The sequence below is a fragment of the Oncorhynchus kisutch genome, linkage group LG4, assembly GCF_002021735.2.
Source record: "Oncorhynchus kisutch isolate 150728-3 linkage group LG4, Okis_V2, whole genome shotgun sequence".
Classification (NCBI taxonomy): Eukaryota; Metazoa; Chordata; class Actinopteri; order Salmoniformes; family Salmonidae; genus Oncorhynchus; species Oncorhynchus kisutch.
The window spans coordinates 22,132,352-22,140,701 of NC_034177.2; the positions used below are offsets into that span (position 1 = coordinate 22,132,352).

Here is an 8,350-nt window from a genome sequence, read left to right on the forward strand (position 1 = left end):
CTTTAGAACCTTTGTAGGTGCATCGTTAAATCTGTTTCCTAAAACCATTGTTACTAAAATTGCACTTGAAGCCTTTCGATATTTACCAACTGCCTCAGACCACTTGTAGAAAAGCTAAGTGGGTCGTTAGATGCTTTAATGCCCTGCCGCTTCACGTTATGCCCAGAAGGGTTGTGTTCCCCTGCTCAGATATTACGTGCAACAAACAATGTTTGTTTTCATGAATCGTTTGGGATAAGTGGATAACTCACCTCCCAATTAACTCCAGCAAAACAAATGGCTTGAGAATCAATAGATTTTCTATTTGTATTAGTTTTGTACATCCAAGTGATACCCATCAATCCACAGCCTTTGTTAGGATAGTGGACTGTGGATAGAATAATGTGTTCTCATACATTTTCCTTTGAATAACTGGGACATTGCTGGATGCACTGAGGAAATGAAGGCTTGAATCAGAAACATCAGTACCTGTCTCAAGGCTATATCAGTTCTCTCAATACTCTTTATCCTTTCAGGTAGCCCATCTCATTATGTTTCGAGAAACATGAAGACATTTCACTCCATTTTAATCTAACCATTTTCACAATCATGGGATGTTAATGTTACGAAGGGTATTCAAATAAACAATGTGATCAAGATTCATGAAATGCAGTGATGCTGCAACCCCAACCCTACTGCATCAGAGCACAACCAACACCACAACAAAACCCAGAGTTCTTCCAGACTGAAAGATACAAATCGGAATATTCACAAATAGAATTAGAATACAAATGGAGAATATTAGCAAATCAAAGTTGCAATAAGCTACAGGTGAATCCCCACCCTGGGACTGGGCAAGCAAATCTCCTGACCAACTGCAACAGCGCTGTCTTTATACAACATTATAAAGTCTGCCTTACAGTAAAAACCAACAATAAATTCAAATTGTATATGAAAACCTGTTCATGTATCAATTTATCAATTGATCTTTCTACGGAGTCAGAATTGTAATCAGTAGTGATAATAGAGTAATGAGTCAAGAGGGAATGCTTCAAAGACATCAGATTATGCTGCAGCATGTTTTCCATAAGTACACTGATATTCCCACAGCAGTTATGTAATGAGTAACCTCTGTAAAATCATCATGCAGAACTTACTGTACACCCAGTGAGCCCAACAAGTATTGATTTACTTAAAAAAAAAAAATACAATAATCTCTGAGTTCAGCCAAGTTGAGTGCTGTTTATTTTTTGTAAAAGCAAGAGAATATGTAATTTTGTTTACCTTCATCCCTGAGATTGGAAGACCCCTGCACGGCATTCACTTTGTATTGGAGGGTCCTCCCGGTCCAGCAGAATGATGCAGAGAGAGCGAGAGAGGTGAAAGGGAGGGAGGAAGGAGTGTGGAGTTTTAGAGCAGCGGAGTTTCTTGATGCAGTCTGGGCACTAGCTGAATGCTAATCAGATAGTGGAGGCCTTTCCCCATGAGTGGAGGAGTGCAGAGCAGACCCCCTCCATATATATCCCTGTAACACCCACTCACAACCAGAATCCTGCCCAGTCAGCACTATCCACTGGCTGGATCAGACCATAGACCCACTGCCAGCCTGCATCTAACTCTTGAGTGACTGCTCATACTGTAACAAGGGTTGTATGTACCTGAATGGCAGGTAGAGCCAGGTATCCTACAGGAAAAGTACACTCTCTATGGGACCAAACATAATCAAATTAAGAACGGCACACTTATATTTTCAACAAAAAAATAAATTGATATTATATACTGTATTTGTTGTATCACCAACTCCAGAAACCCAGGGTCTCTGATTGCATGCAGTTCACAGCTAAATAATGTATCAATATCAACGTGACATTACACACTGGCTGCTGCAGGGTTAGGCTGGCGTCTGTCATACATTATTGCAGAGTACAGCTAGCAGCAGTCATCCTTCATATTGTATGCAATGTGGACGGGCATTCCACATCACATACCAGCACCACCACCACCACCACCATGCTAAAGAATGTATATATCAAATCAAATTCAAATTTTATTGGTCACATACACGTTAGCAGATATTATTGCGGGTTTAGCGAAATGCTTTTGAGTGCTTTTGAAGTGACAGATTGCCAAGGAATCTGTAGCCTTTCTCCGCTGCGTTGTATCAGCACAATGGACAGCGCCCTACACACGAAGGCCATTTTGGTAATGAATATAGGCTACAAGATAGACTGTTTGTAATAGGTGAATTACCCTATGTGAATGCAGCCATACACACTGCTGTCTTACCAAAATAATGCAATTTAAATGTTGAAAGTAGTAGCCTATTTGTTCATGCATGCAAACAAAAACACTGAATAGCAGTTTGGCTTAGAATACTGACAACTGCGAATGCAAACGAATGAATGTAAACAGAACAAAACAGAGGTACCAAGTAGGCCTAGAAAACAAAATATCAGATCAATAAAGGCATGACAAAATGTTTATTTTACATTAATAGTAAACAAACATGGTAAACAAAAGGTGAATGGAGATGCAAATAACCAAAACATACCCAACAGCCTACTACAGTGAGATGCAGCCATCCACAGCTGTCCTGTCAAATAAATAGACCTATAGGTCGCATGGAAATCATGAGTTGTAATACGACACCATACACGTCTGTGGATCAAATTCAACCCACATAATCAATTAAGCAATGCCAGCCTACCATAAACACATTTCCAATTCGTACAATTCCATTTATAACCACGAAAACCAGTAGGCTACCCAGAAAGTCTATTATAGTTATCTATTTCTATGGTGAAACATACTGATATGTAGCTATATGCAGGGGCATCATTTGGGTTCTTGCATTGAAATGAGCAAATTTTCCCCTAACATCGGACCGGGCTACGAATTGAAAAGTTGACAGGTCCGTTTAAAAAATATATACATTTTACTGGACGGCTAGTCAACTTTCTAGTAAACACTTCGCATACGAGGTCGGTGTCTCTTTTTGAACAAAATGAAACGGATATATATTGTAATTGACCAAAATAGTAAGGTGGCCAATAACTGGGGACCATATGCCGATAATACAGGATGTATTTCTTTGCTAAACCACATCAAAAAGCTGATAGTAGTAGTATTTCCACTGAAATGTCAAACATGCTAATTGTAACCCATTAGCTAACTTTTTTACGACACAAATAATCAAAAAACATTGATGGCTTGATCACAAAATAACATTTATATTTTTTAAATGCTGTTGAATATGCTGATAATACGGATTGTTACGTTATTTTGAATTGTGCTTACAGTTGAAGTCGGAAGTTTACATACACCTTAATCAAATATATTTAAACTCAGTTTTTCACAATTCCTGACATTTAATCATAGTAAAAATTCCCTGTTTTAGGTCAGTTAGGATCACTACTTTATTGTAAGAATGTGAAATGTCAGAATAATGGTAGAGAGAATGATTTATTTCAGCTTTTATTTATTTCATCACATTCCTAGTGGGTCAGAAGTTTACATACACTCAATTAGTATTTGTTAGCATTTCCTTTAATTGTTTAACTTGGGTCAAACATTGTGGGTAGCCTTCCACAAGCTTCCCACAATACGTTGGGTGAATTTTGTCTCATTCCTCCTGACAGAGCTGGTATAACTGAGTCAGGTTTGTAGGCCTCATTGCCACAATTGCTCTATAGCATTGAAGTCAGGGATTTGTGATGGCCACTCCAATACCTTGACTTTGTTGTCCTTAAAAACTTCTTATGGATCAAATCCCTTTGGCGGGATCGATTTGACAACATCCAGTGAAATGGCAGAGCGCCAAATTCAAATCAAATTACTATAAATATGAAACTTTCATGAAATCACACATGCAATATACCAAGTTAAAGCTACACTTGTTGTTAATCCAGCCAACGTGTCAGATTTCAAAAAGGATTTACGGTGAAAGCAAATCATGCTATTATCTGAGGACAGCACCCCATCAAACAAAGACAGACAATCATAATTCAACCTGCCAGGTGCGACACAAAACTCAGAAATAAAGATATAATTCATGCCTTACCTTTGAAGAGTTTCTTCTGATGGCACTCCAATATGTCCCATAAACATCACAAATGGTCCTTTTGTTCGATTAATTCCGTTGTTATATATCCAAAATGCCATTTATTTGGCGCTTTTGATCCAGAAAAACACCGGTTCCAACTGGCGTAACATGACTACAAAAAATCATACCTGTAATCTTTATCCAAACATTTCAAACAACTTTCATAATACAACTTTAGGTATTTTTTTATGAAAATAATCTATACAAATTTAAGACGGCATAAACTGCGTTCAATACCGGAGGAAAACAAAGTGGAGCGTGCTTTTCAGGTCACTTGCCTCTATCAAACAGTACACTTCACTCGATCCTCATTCTGGACAGCCATACTTCTTCATTACACAAAGGAAAAACATCAAGCAATTTCTAACGACTGTTGACATCCAGTGGAAGCGATAGAAACTGCAAGCAACTGCCTTAGAATTCTAGATTCCCAATGAAAATCCATTGAAAAGAGAGTGACCTCCAAAATAAAAATCCTGGATGGTTTGTCCTCTGGGTTTCGCCTGCCAAATAAGTTCTCAAAGACATCCTTCAATTATTTTGGAAACTTTAGTGTGTTTTCTATCCAAATCTACTAATAATATGCATATCCTAGCTTCTGGGCCTGAGTAGCAGGCAGTTTACTTTGGGCACGCTATTCATCCGGATGTGAAAATACCACCCCCTAGCCTTAAGAAGTTTTAAGCCATTTTGCCACAACTTTGGAAGTATGCTTGGGATCATTGTCCATTTGGAAGACCCATTTGTGACCAAGCTTTAACTTCCTGACTGATGTCTTGAGATGTTGCTTCAATATATCCACATAATTTTACTGCCTCATGATGCCATCTATTTTGTGAAGTGCACCAGTCCCTCCTGCAGCAAAGCACCCCCACAGCATGATGCTGCCACCCCCGAGCTTCACGGTTGGAATGGTGTTCTTCGGATTGCAAGCCTCCCCCATTTTCCTCCAAACATAACGATGGCCATTATTGCCAAACAGTTCTATTTTTCTTTCATCAGACCAGAGGACATTTCTCCAAAAAGTACAATCTTTGTCCCCATGTGCAGTTGCAAACCGTAGTCTTTTTTTTTTTAATGGCAGTTTTGGAGCAGTGGCTTCTTCCTTGCTGAGCGGCCTTACAGGTATGTCGATATAGGACTCGTTTTACTGTGGATATAGATACTTTTGTACCTGTTGCCTCCAGCATCTTCACAAGGTACTTTGCTGTTGTTCTGTGATTGATTTGCACTTTTCGCACCAAAGTACGTTATTCTCTAGGAGTCAGAATGTGTCTCCTTCCTGAGAGGTAATGACAGCGTTTATACTTGCGTACTATTGTTTGTACAGATGAACGTGGTATCTTCAGGCATTTAGAAATTGCTCCAAAGGATGAACCAGACTTATGGAGGTCTATCATTTTTTTTCTGAGGTCTTGGCTGATTTCTTTTGATTTTCCCATGATGTCAAGCAAAGATGCACTGAGTTTGAAGGTAGGCCTTGAAAGGTACAGGTACATCTCCAATTGACTCAAATCATGTCTATTAGCCTATCAAATAGCTTCTAATAGATCATTTTCTGGAATTTTCCAAGCTGTTTAAATGCACAGTCAACATAGTGTATGTAAACTTCTGACCCACTGGAATTGTAATACACTGAATTATAAGTGAAATAATCTGTCTGTAAACAATTGTTGGAAAAATGACTTGTGTCATGCAAAGTAGATGTCCAAGCCAACTTGCCAAAACTAGTTTTTTAACAAGAAATTAGTGGAGTGGTTGAAAACTAGTTTTAATCACTCCAATGTAAGTATATGTAAACTTACGACTTCAACTGTATATCATGCTATACCAAACAGAAAAGTTCAAATGCCTAGACCATTGAGTGCTTTTGCCCAAGAAGGAACAGGTTGGCGCGACATCTCCGCTGCGCTCTACCAGCACCAATGACACACACTAAAGCAATGCTGTTGAAAACCAAGGCTGTCTAATGAAGTCCTTTTACCATTCCATACCCTATGTTTTTGCTGAAAACACCAAGATTTTGATTTAAAAAACAACCAGCTAGATTGTTTCTTACCTTTACAGAAGAGTTGCAGCCTCCTTGATGCTCTGTAGAACTTCCCGAGTAATCGATCATTCCATTCTTCTTTTTAAGATCCCCCTCAAATGCCAATTGTATTAGTTGAGCTTTCCTTAGGTGTAGCATACTCCTTCTGTGCTGACTGAATACATTTGTCAAAGTGAAAAACGAGTTCTTGGATGTAGCTGTGGACGCACCAAAAGTCAATACATGTTTCAGTGTGGTAAGCACAGTCGGCATAGCGGAGAATAGCCCAGAGAATAGTTGCAGGATATCAAGTGGGGTCCATTTGTCCTCATTGGAGCCAGAGCCGGAAATTTCAAACTGCAAAAACTAGTGGGCAACACTAAACTCAGCTTCCATCAAATTTGATTTGCGTAGATCCAGCAGTGGTTTAATGTTTTCACATCTAGAAAGGGATGGCTCTCTCGGTCAAGGACACGCAGGCCCTCCACCAGTTGGCTTTTATGTTAGCAGAATATTTCATACTTCACCAATGACAGCATCCAACGGGCTGAAGAACAGTCTTTTACAGTCTCTTGTCCTCTGTCCTGGTGGCCTACGGTACTGTCCACCACGTATTGCGGGTTATTTGTACTCAGCCTACATAAGGTAGTCATTTGCTTGGAGCTGGTGGTGCATCAGTGCCACTGGCACTGCACTGTGCCCAAATGACTTCAAACTCACTGTCACACCTCAGCTTCTCTCGCACTCCAAAGTACTGCGGACCACTTTGACTCCAGTGTAAAGATCTGTATTGAGAAGACTGAGGATTCTGTGCACCATGGTGGCTGTAAACTTAAAGCCGGGGTCCATCACTGCCTTCAGCAGCCCTGTACCTTCGAGTCTGAACTTTTAACAACCACTGACACAGTAGCCAGGTTTCCCCTTCTCCTTTCGTTTTGTTTGGATACTTTGGTGAAACCAATTTCTGATATCCATCGTGCGTGGCTGTTGCAGAATAGCTGGTTGAGCTAGCTAAATATGCTAATAACATGGTTTTTACAGCTAGCTAAGAAGCTAACTTAACTCTGAAATTATGTTGGGGCGCGAGGCAAAGTTGAGTGAAGCAGCTTCAATGGTAAATGTAACCCTTAACCCTTATAAATCAAAATAAAATATTACATGCGGAGGCACATCACCTTATTTACTTAGCCTACAACAGAAGAGAAGCGTGTTTTCACGCTTTTTATGGAAACCCAAAGGATTCATACCTAATTGTCCCAGTGGCTTTCCATAGCCCCCCTACACACATGGCGCGCTCTGTCCATTGCTTACAATGTGCAGCGGAGATACAGATTTTGCTCCAACCTGTCACTCAATAATTTGAACTTTTTTGCAATTTTTATATAGGGACATAAAACTAAAACTGAGGGGGCACAAGTTTCAACTGAGGGGACTAAGTCCCCTTTTTCCCCCTCATGGAGTCGGGCCCAAGTAAATGTCTCCCATTGAAACAAACAAACATCCATTGTGTTTTAATTAAAATGACAACAGTGCCCTCTACTTGACAAATGATGTCATATTTTTTTACTGATAATGGTCCCACCTCCTGTATAAAAAAACGTTATTTTATTCAATTTACATAAATTGCTTTTACATTGTCCAAAACTGGACACACTTCATTGCTTAGAAATGTCTCATGAATTACCTTGAATGGAATACCACTTCCAGATCAAGCAAAGGAAAAATAATGCTTTGGGGTGGCAGGTAGCCTAGTGGTTAGAGCATTGGGCCAATGATTGAAAGGTTGCTAGATTGAATCCCTGAGCTGACAAGGTGAAAATCTGTTGTTCTGCCCCTGAACAAGGCAGCTACCCCACTGGCTGTCATCATAAATAAGAATGTGTTCTTAACTGTCTTGCCTAGTGAAATAAAATCCTGAAGCTAAAGAATTACAGGGGGATGAATCTCATTATTGTTAAGCACATTAGAGCTCCTGCAGGATTAGAGAAACTAAATTTAGACTCTATATTACCTCTGTCTGTCAGCCTCAGACATTACTGCCTATTGCTCTTGGCAGGAATCTCTGTAACATATCACTTGTGTTCCTTCCCTGCCTGTAGGTCTCCTGCCTTTTGGGTATTTAAATGTGATATGCAGTGGATCAAGATATTTTTCTTGATTATCTGGTGAAAATATATTATTGCCTTTGTATAAGTACCATACTATATAACGGATGACTGAAAACTACAAGGCAATTTTAT

At 39.5% G+C, this 8,350-nt stretch overlaps 1 protein-coding gene across 1 annotated transcript in view; it reads right to left on the reverse strand.

Annotated features, from left to right (window-relative positions):
* Positions 1–1,660, reverse strand: part of LOC109889242 (synaptic vesicle glycoprotein 2B) — a 44,852-nt gene extending 43,192 nt beyond the window's left edge. Inside the window, exon 1 of the mRNA XM_031822658.1 lies at positions 1,264–1,660. The gene's annotated coding sequence lies outside the window, so the exon portion shown is untranslated. The remainder of the gene's footprint in view (positions 1–1,263) is intronic.
* Positions 1,661–8,350: the final 6,690 nt, after the last annotated feature.